Source organism: Nannospalax galili, unplaced genomic scaffold, assembly GCF_000622305.1.
Source record: "Nannospalax galili isolate Female #2095 unplaced genomic scaffold, S.galili_v1.0 scaffold136, whole genome shotgun sequence".
NCBI lineage: Eukaryota > Metazoa > Chordata > Mammalia > Rodentia > Spalacidae > Nannospalax > Nannospalax galili.
Window position 1 is genome coordinate 7,848,286 of NW_008340872.1, and position 11,491 is coordinate 7,859,776.

The window sequence follows — 11,491 nt, forward strand, 5'->3', positions numbered from 1 at the left end:
ATTAAATAAATAATTTTTAAAAAAAGAAAAGAAAGTTGCCACAGCTTTTATAGTTGAGAAAAGAGAGTGATAGAGGACAGAACAGTGGTTCTGTGTTTCCTGCCTACATTTCACTGGTCACTTTTAGTCAAATGGCCTTTCCTGAGGTTTGCAGAGTAGGATAGAAAGGCTATTCTATAGCAAAAGACAAAGGAAAAATAAAATACATGGCAAATTGTCTACCACACCACAAGTTACTCTCTTTCTGGACCACCGCTCCAGAGCTGCCTCTAAAGTCACCCTGACTCATTTTACCACCTTCCAGTGCAAGCCAGGTGCTGGTCTTATCTAAGGAACCCTGTAGGCCCTTCCCTTTAGTCTCAATACTTGGATGAGCTTGTAAGATACTTAATGGAGGCCTTGAGAACAAGGAGAATTGTAATGGAGAATAAGAAAAAACATGTTGGACATACACTATCTCAGCTCCTCAAGTTGTGTCCATCAGTCCTGCCCCTCTACTAGCTTTAGCTCCACAGCCTCCTCCAGCACCCACAGTACAATCCCCAAATCTGATCATCCACTACATTCTCACCCAGAGGCAACAGTGCCATAGCAATACAGATGTACAATTCTGGACAGTGTGCTCAGCCCTGAGCAATTATACTCAGAGTACTCAGGTGCTGTTTCACTTCTTGAATCTAGGTGAGGACTCTGTTCTTGTATGAACAAAAGACTCATTGAAGAATAATTTTACTCAGAGAGGATAAGAGCCTCCTATCTCAATAAGAACAAATGACAAGTAAATTCAAAATACTTTTTCTATCCCACATAAAAAAAGAAAGTAGGTGTGTTCTGGGTGTATGTATGAATAGAATGAGTATCTACAGGGATATACATGTATTTATTGGGTATTCAGGTGACTACTGTTTCATATTATGCCATAAGTAGATTTCAATATTTTATGTAATTTCTTAATTAACATAGTTAAAAAGTATGTCTTAGTAAGCTAACATAATTTGTTGCAGCATTCTCTTAAATTGGATGTTTCCCTTTAGTGTAATGAATGAGGTTATTATAAACAACTTCATGCATATGGATCTTTGCTTCTGTTAGATTATTTTATGGAAGGAAGTTCCTAGGGATAAAATTCCTGGCTCAAAGCTATGAATATTTTTACCTCGTACTGATTTTAGATGCCTATCTCAATTTATACCAATCATGTATAAATATATAAGAAAGCTACAACTTAGTTAACGTTTTTGTTTGACATTTATATTTTCTAGCATTAATCTGATAAAGTAATAATCTGTGAAGTATAATAATGTTTTCTCCTAATATGAAAAAAACTGTCTCCCTAAAATAAACATCAAAGGCTTTGCCCTGACATAGAGGAACACTATTTGATATAAAGGTTTTATGATCTAGAAAAATAGTACAAATGGGGCCTAACCCTTTGGCTGCAAATACCAGAGGCGTAGATTCTGCCAATTTATTCAAGAAAGGGGAGGTTGGGGAGGTGTAGAGTAGTCCATCCTAATGCAAGGAAGGCCAGAAAAACAGCAATCTGAGCCGCCAAAGGCTTTGTAAAAACTGGAGAATTAGCAAGACTCTTACAATCGCTCCCATCTGCTTCTTTCTAGACTTTGGCTTTGGGTTCTCCATCTGCCCACAGTATCCATAGACAGAGCTCATTCCTAACAGGTCCAGGACTAAGGATAAGAGGCAGTGGGAAGTTGAAGGACTGGTTCCAATACTTCCATCGTAGCCACATTCTGGCCATAGCTTTCCTGATGGTGCTACTGCACACCTCTGCCTCGGCTTTGAGCTTGTCTGTATGACTCATGCCAGAAACACATGAGTAGAAGTCTTACTATGTCATGTCAGACCTTGCAAGTTCCTACATGCCCTCTGTGGAACATGCCCTAACTAGGGTAAGAGTAAAGGTAGGGTAAGAAGCATGTGCAATGGACATGTAAACCTACAGTGTGGACTACACAGACTGCAGGCTGCTACAGCCCAGACCTGTCAACCCACTGCCACCCTATAGATGCATGAGCAGCACTGAGGCCAGTTTAGCCCAACCACCAGACCTGCAGATACATGAGCTTAATAAATGTACACTGCCTTCTTAGAACACATTGATTTTTAGAATTTGTTACTGTGTTAATGTTCTTTTGAGGAACAGAACTAAGAGAATGAATATATAGTAAAAGGATATTTATTCAATTGGCTTACATAATATGGTCAGAGCAGCCCAAGAATGACTGCCTCACACCAGAGAGGCCCTGAACACCTAATTGTTCAAATGTCTCAGCAGTCCAAAGGCCTGGAGGATTCCTGGACAGCCACTGGTCTTCAGTCCACATTGGAAGGCCAAAGAAGCCGGTTCTCAGGTCATCAGGGAATCAGCAACATGGTATATGAACTCTCAGTGAAGGCCAAGCAAGCAAAAAAGAGCTTTCCTTATCTTTTTATCTGGGCTGTTACCAAAAGGTCCCCCCACACATTTAGGGTGGGTCTTTCCACATCAATTAAGGCAATGAAGACAATCTCCCACTGACAGATCCACAGGCCAATCTGAAGTAGACAATCTGTCCTTGAGATTCCCTCCCGTCAAGCTGGCCGTTACAGCTAACCATCACAGCAATGCTTCAGAGAGCAGAGATTTCCCCCTTCATCTCTATTATGAAAAGTCTCAGGGAAGTCAGGCTGAGGTCAAAGGTCACGTCTTTCCTGAGGAAATCAGATACCATAAAGAAAGAGAAATGGTGTTGGCTGTTGAAAACACAAGCTTTCTAATCTATAAGGCACCCATGGGGTTGGAGAGATGGCTCAGCAGTTAAGAGCATTGACTGCTCCTGCAGAGGACCCGGGTTCAAGTCCCAGCACCCACATGGTGGCTATGAACCGTCCTTAACTCCAGTTCCAGGGGAATCCGAAGTCCTCTTCTGACCTCCACAGCATTGCACGACATGGGTACACTCATACACACACACAGGCAATACACTCATACACATAAAAAATAATAAATAAAATATTTTTTAAAAGACTCATTCATTTACTTTCAAAAAAGCACCCTTGCTTTATTTTAGAGACAAATTTAAATTACTATAATCATTCATGAGCTAACATAAAACATGCACTTTGTTAATAAACAATAAAGCTATGTGTGAATTAAATATATAGAATGTCTAGAGAGTAAAGGAAGAGGCCCAGAAAGAACAAATAAAATCCATATTTGTCAAAACTTAGAAGCAGCAATATTTCTTTAGATTAAAAAAAAATTAAGATGTGTATTCACCAATAAACATATTTGAAATTTTTTCCAAGAAAGCAATAGAGTTTCCAGAAATATTTGTATACTGAGAAAAACACCATCTTCCCAGGCCAGTAAAGAAGGTTATCTTTCAACTCACAAGTAGAAATGTTGCCTTTGCAATATTCCTGTTGCCATTAGGATACCAATATCAGCTCAGAGTCAAAGGGTTACACTAATCTACCATCTGGTGTAAACACATAGGGCCCAAGCAAACTGTTCCAGCAGGAGATGTAGAATAAAACTAGAGAAGTGGGGCAAAGAAGAAAGAAGGTGAAGGATCAGAATGGGGACTGCACATCACAGCCAAAGACCGTACAAACCAGAGTGTGACACACACCCTTCTGTGTTCAAGAGTCTGGGAACAGCATCCATGGTGATCTTCAGTGAGCTAGTCAGAATACAAGAGAGAAGAGAACCCTGGAGTACCAGAAGGTGCTTCTGTGTTTGTTCCCACTGAGTCTATCAAGATTGCTAGCTCTGGTTCTGATACACAATGGTGCCAGTGTCTCAAATGTTCAAGGCTTGGTCCCCAGCTGGTGATGCTATTGAGATACTTGAATCATGAGGATGCCAAACTTATCAGAGGATTCATGACTAGGAGGTAGGGCCTGGTTCAAGGAAGTAAGCTACAGGGAACATGCCTTCCAAGGGTACATCGTATTTCTTACCTTCCTTTCTTCCCTCCCAACCCATTGACCCCTGATCCCTGGCTGCCATGAGATAAGCAGCTTTCCTCCACCATGACTTTCTGCCATAATGTGCTGCCTCACCACAGGCCCCCCAAACAAGACAGCCAGCTGACCATGGATTAAAGCATGTGAAACTGTCATTCTAAATAAATCCTTTTACAATATTTATGTCATGTATTTTGTCAGCAATGAAAAACCAACACAAAGATCAATGCAAGAAGAATGAAAACAGCAGCTATGGAAATGAAGGGTGTGGGAGGGAGATAGGCGCCAGTTTCTGCCTTGGAAGAGGGTACAATAGTGAAGCCTGGGCACCCCAGAGAACCAGGCAGTAAAAGGCTGCCTAAGTAACTAGCCTGGTGCCCTGAGAACAGATTCTGGGGATCCATAGTCTTCAGTTAGAAGGCAAACAAAAATCATTGCCAAATTTCATTATTTAGCAAGGAGAGTTCTATTGATATCCTGTTCCCTGTTGCCTGTTCTTGGTTCCAGAGTGAGTTGAAATCAACCTGCAAATAATTGAATACTTGGTAGAAACAGCTGGGTAGTGTTAACTCCAAGACTGAAACTTGGGAATCCTTTAGGATTTTGCTGCTAATTAAAAAATAATGTTACATCTTTATAGCTATGGGCATATGTTGATCCAACTTTCAATATCTGCCATAGGAAACCGGGTTAGGTTCCAGAAGTCTTACCCTTGTCTTACCCTAAAATGTATTTAGGAAAATTACAAAGTGTTTCCTCTTTCTTTGAATTAGCAAAAACAATGGGAAAGTTTTGTATGTGTTTGGAAAGTTTCAGCCTACAAATAGTATACTAAAATACAGTTTTATTTTTATATTGAATTATAAAAATATTATTTTAGAAAATAAGCTATGCCAGGCTTAACTAATATATTGGGAAGTTTTCTGGTACTATAACAAATACCTGAGACAATCAGTTTGTAAAGAGAAAGGGCTTGGGGCTAGGAGATACAGGTACAGCACTTACTGCACAAGTGAGAGGACCCAAGTCTGAATCTTCCGAACCCACATAAAATATGAATACAGTAAGGAGCTAGAGAGATGGCTCAGCAGTTAAGAGCACTGACTGCTCTTGTAGAGGACCCGGGTTCAAGTCCCAGCACCCACATGGTGGCAAACAACCATCTGTAACTCCAGTTCCAGGCTATCCAGTGCCCACTTCTGACTTCTGTGGGCATTGCACAACAGGGGTATATTTACATACATGCAGGCAATACCCTCATACACATAAATAAAAATTAAAAAAATAAGAACACAGTCATGCATGCCTCTGTAATCCCAGTATACCTATTGGAAAATAGGAGGTAAGAACAGAAGAGTTCCCAGAAACCAGCAAGCCAGCAAGCCTGGCATACACAGTATAAACAACAGGAGAATATATCAATTAAGGTGGAGGATGAAGTTTGACCCAGAAGGTTGTCCACTGACCTCCACTGGAATGTGATCTATCTATCTATCTATCTATCTATCTATCTATCTATCTATCTATCATCTATCTATCTATCTCTCTCTCTCTCTCTATCTATCTGTCATCTATCTCATACACACCAAGAAAAGGGCGTTGGTTCATCCTGTTGCCTTTCGGCCTGTGTTGAGGCAGTATACCATGGTGCATAGCTGGGATGCAAAGTAGAGGAAGGAAGGAGTGGTGTCCCACAACCTCCCTCGAAGCCCCATTTCTCAAGATTCTACCACCCTTCAGTATTGTCAAAGTGGGAACCAAGCCTTCACACGGACCTTTGGGGTAATATTCCAGACCCAAATAGCCACCATAAACCTCTAAGCAATGCACGCTCACTACTTTGTTTAATGCCCACTGGTGGGTGCCACAGGACAATCACAGTGTGCTGGATTGTCATATCATCTATGGACTCAAGAAGATTTTTGTGAATTAGCCAAGAAAGCAAACCATCATTTGGCCTGGTTTACATTAGCAAATATAATACAAGTTGCTATACAAATTACTATGGGGGCTTAGAAAGTTCTGTGCTTGCTTCACCTTGGTTTTGCCTATCTCCCCTCCTTTCCTCCCACATAGAGTGAAGCATTTAGAATTCCTCAGGCAGCAGGGGTCAGAAAACCCCAACTCAAACTGTCTCTACAAGGCAAGTATATTGGGCCATATGAAAAGGTACCTCTGGCCTGGTAGGCACAAGCCTGGCTAGCAGACCTTCATATCCTCAGGTTCCACCAGTGACTTCTCAAAAGGTTCAGGCACCTCTCTCATGAACACACATTTTCTTTCTGGGACTAAACTTAAGGAATTATGCGGTTTAAGCACATGCTCTACCACAGAGCTCTGCTCCAGCCCTCCGTTCCTCTTCTGAGTACTTAATATATAGCATAAAATATGGAAAACACTCAGTCTCATGTAATCATTATTTATGGTTTTCAAAGCACTTTCCAGGTCAGAGGCGGCCTACAGAGGAGCAGCTCTAGGGGGGCAGTGGGTGCCAAAATCATTCCCATTAGAGACACAGCAAGGTTTCCATCCCTTCGGGTTGAACTCATCTTATTCTTCCAACAGTGGAGAATCCCTGCTTACTTGTATGCTGTTGAGAGAAGATACAATTGGGCTTGATTGGGGGTCCTGGAAGGCTTAGTAATAACAGCCCAGAGAAGAAAAAAGAGATTCAAAGCAAGGAAATTCAAAGCAAGAGCCACACAGCTAAAGGAGAGAGTGGCAGTGACCACTTACGGGTTTTGTTAGGGCTACCACAGAACAGCAACACACACTGGGTGGCTCACGTAACAGAAACTCATCGACTCACAGGATGGGAATCCAATTGAAGGTGTTTACAGCTCTGGATGCTTCTGAGGGCTCTGAGGAAGAGTCTGTTTCACTCTCTCCACTTTGGTGTTCAATGTCTTGGAGATGCACCCCTCCAACTCTGCCTTCTTCTTCACAAAGCTTCTCCTTGTGTGTTAAGTCTGTCACCAAATTTCCCCACTTTGTGAGGACGCCTATCACATTGTATAAGGCCCACCCTCTTTCTAACTTGGGACTAACCTCTCTCCAAATAAAGGTACATCATCAGATTTAGAGATGAGGACATCAACAGAAGACTGAGGAAAACAGACTCATCTCAGAACAGACATTAAGTCCTTAGAGTCACTCTGGCCACATGATTGCTAAGGGCTTAATATGTGGTTAATCTGATTTAATCAGTGTAAAATACATACCAGATTCCAAAATCAATCAACAAGCAAAAGAATGTGCATTATCAGCTCAATGATTTTACACTTATCATATGCCAAAATGCTTTGGATATACTAGGTTATATGAAGTATGTTATGATGTTCAGATTAATTTCACTCATTTTTTTTTACTTTTAAATGTGATTTCAAGAAAATATTAAATTTCACATGTGTGCTAGCCTTACATTGCTGTGAAAAATTAAAGGCAAACAACTCATAGAGGAACAGGTTGATTCTGGCTCACAGTTTCAGAGGTCTCAGTTCATGGACACTTGGCCCTGTTGCTTTGGGGTCTGCAGCTAAGAACGTGAACGCATATGACAGAGAAAACCTGTTCACATCATGGCATTCAGGGAGGAAGGAATGATGAAAGGAGAGAGAAAGAAAGAACAAAGAGAACAGAGAGGCAAGGATGAAATTTTGAAATGCAGAAGACATTTGCATATATTACAGTAAATGACAGGGAAAGAAGATGACACCCCAATATCATATTTAAAGGTGCGCCCTGCAATGACTTGATTTCCCTCAATGGCCTACCTCCCTTCCACTGGGTGATATCTATTAAAGGTTCTACTACCTCCCAGTCACTCCTAGATGCTACAACCAAGCCTCTACATGTGGCCTTTGGGAGCATTTAAAATTCAAACCATAACAATGTGCAACTCACATCTGTGGTTCACTTTACATTTCATACATTCACTGAGCCCTTGATACCTGGTCATTTATGAAAATTCTAGACTTTTCCAGTATTCTATGACAATGGTGAAATTAATTATACAATTCACCTAAAATGTGACATATAGTACATGGCAAATACCAAAACTTCTACCTGTGTAACTTACATAGAATATTAAACAAAGTTCCACACCTATTTAATGAATAAAGGTTTTAGTTCAGGGGCTAGAGAGATGGACCAGCAGTTAAGAGAACTGGCTGTTCTTGCCAAGGACCTGGGTTCAATTCCCAGCACCCACATGGCAGCTAACAACCATCTGTAACTCCAATTCCAGGAAATTCAGTGCCCTCTTCTGACCTCTGGAGGCATTGCACAACATGGATACACTTACATAAATGCAGACGATACACTCATACACATAAAATAAAAATAAAAAGATCTAAGGCTGGAGAGATGACTCAGCAGTTAAGAGCTCTAGCTGTTCTTGAAGAAGACCCAGGTTCGATTCCCAGCACCCACATGGCAGCTAACAACCAGCTGTAACTCCAGTTCCAGGAAATTCGATGGCCTCTTCTGACCTCTGGGGGCATTGCATGACATGAAATGTCATGACTTATGTATATGCAGGCAATGCATATGACTTACATATATGCAGGCAATACACCAATATACATAAAATAAAAATAAAAAGATCTGGGGTTGGAGAGATGACTCCAAAGTTAAGACCTCTGGCTGTTCTTGTAGAAGGCCCAGGTTCAAATCCCAGCACCCACATGGCGGCTAACAACCGTCCATAACTCCAGTTTGGGGGGATCTGATATCCTCTTTTGTCCTCTACAAGCACTGCATGTCACAGGTGAAGTTACATACATGCAGGAATAATACTCATACTCCTACAATAAAGTAAATAAATAAATAAAATTAAAATTAATTAAAAGATCTTAGTTCATTTTCAAACAGGTCACACAATTTCATTTGTAGGAGTAACTTCTGTTTAATCACTTTTTCACTTACCTTGCATGGAAAAATGAGGTAACATATGGAGAACAACTTTTCATTTATTAATAATTACATAAGTACATAAATACAGTCCTTAGGAAGAACCATTTCCGAGTGCGATTTCATATATGCTTCTATAAACAAATCATGAGTTCGACAGTAAAATGACAAAAGTGTGGCTAGGCTTTGCTTTAATAAATCTACTGATTTATAAATACCCTGACCTTGTTTATAAAGGAAATTAGTTTGTTCACTTAATGAAGACATCAATTTGCCATTCATTTTGGACTGATTGCTCATTAGCTGCTCTCCCTCTGACCAGCAGCTCTGATTTACCACACCAGCTAGGTCATAGATAGTGATGTGCTGCCATCTATAGCCAAAAAGAAGAAAGATCCTGCAAAGCAAGTTGTGACAGCCACTGCTATTGAAAAGAATCAGGTGCAGGAGGATGATGATGATGATGATGATGATGATGATGATGACGACGACGACAACGATGATGAAAGAAAAAACACAATCCCAGTATACAACTGTGACCTTTCCACCATGTTAAAATTATTGTAAAACACTGATTAACTTACAAATAAAAATAAAACCTAGATAAACCAAGCCATATAATATCACAGCTACAAAGCTTTAACCTAATTACCCATGTGGGACAGGTGCAAAAAGGTTCATCACACTGATAACTCAAATGGCATGGGATCTAGAGACTCGTTTCTACGTAAGCTCCTACCTGTGTTTCCTCAGAATTCATCCAGGATTTTTTGCAACATCTCTCATCAGTCTTTTGCCTACAGTGGGATGCCATCACCAGCTGCACTCAGCAAACATTTTTGAGCCTTCTTGAGTTCCAGGCATCCTCCTGGTGCTTGAGATATAGCAAACAAACTCCTGCCCCTGAGATGCTTATATCCTATTGACATGAGATAGATAATACACAGACATACCGTGTACTGTACAAAATAAAACAGCCCAGTACTACAGGTGTTATGAAAAAAGTACACAAAGCAATATATGAGACATACAATGCAACCCTTACCTATGGCACAGGGAACACTGCAGATGGGGGGGGCAGAAAGATGGTAAGAGCCAGAGGACCGGGATGCCTACTGCACTCTAGGCTTCCGGAGCAGGGAAGCAATATGACCAGACAGCCTTCTGCTCCTGCCACCGTGTCCTCCTTGCCTGTTCACGTCATCCCTGTCATGATGAACTGTATCCTTCTGGAAGTGGGCCATTAAGTTGTTTTTGTCAGGGTGTTTTATCAGAGCAACTAGAAGGTCACTAAGACAGTGCTCGGCTCCTTCTGGGAGAATGCCCACTTTGCTTCTCCTTATTTTTGTTGCTTACTAATTTTACAGTTTCCATTTTTTCTATTTTTTGCTTTTCATATTTCTAATAAGAGAATAATAATAACTTTCATGGCTCACCTAAATAGTGTATGTGCCAGGAGAGCTCCAGAACTTTACACTGATAAACTCCTTGGTACTTGAGTCATGTGAGTCAGGTGCTCATTATTTCTATTGCCATTTCCACCTTACAGGTAATGAAACTGAGACAGAGAGACTGACTAACGTGCACAAAGGTACACACAGGAAAGGAGGAACTGTTTTCAGCCAGGCAGACTGCCTCCCGAGTCTCCGAGTCTATGTGTCCTCGGTTTCTCTGTCTGTTGCTCCCTCATCTTTTGTAGTTTGGCATCTGTGTTACTTTAGGTCTTTCTTGTTGAGGTAAATATTGAAAGTCTTGATATTAGTGGTCACTTTTGCCTTTAACTGCTAGCATCCAAAGTACCTTCCTGCCCTTACCTACAAAAGAAAGAGCAAAGAAACACGGCCCCAGGGGAGTACAGTCCTCCCTTTTCCATGCCTTCAGGACAAAGTATCAAGCCCCAAACCCTAGACCAGTCACTCCAGTAGAAAAGTGAGGATATAGAGACCTGGCCACATGGTCAAGTTCTGAGGCCTGTGAGGCACGAAGAGGACGGGAGTTACACTGATACTACCAGGTCTCATAAGAGAAAAGGGAATTGGTCCCTGGAAACCAGTCTCACTGCCTGCTATGGTCAGAATGTTTAAGTGTCCCCATGATACATATGTATATGCTGGCCCCCACAATGAAGGTATTTGGGGTGGACATTAGAAAAAAGGAGTAGAGCATGAAGATGGGGCCCTCCTGAGGGAGATTAGTACCTTTATAAAAGAGGTCTCAAAGGAACCCTTGTACCGTATGAGAACATCATTAGAAGACTGTCTGAACCAGGCAGTGGGCTTCATCAGACACATCTGATGGTGCCTTGAGCTTGGACTTCCAGGTCTTCAGAACAACGAGAAATGAAATCGGCTGTAGACAAGCCTCCCAGGCTATGGTATTTTGTTACAGCAGCCCAAAGGGATTAAGACACTCTTTACCTCAGATTCCTCTCTCCCTAGCCTGACACTACACAATCTACAAAAGACATGAGGGTTCACCAAATGATTTCAAGGTAAAATAATATATGATATCAGACAGTTTAAAGAGCAATAACACTTCTACATTACATGCCCCCAGCTGTTTATCCAAACCCTTTCAAACATAGACTCACACAGCTGCTCCATATGCT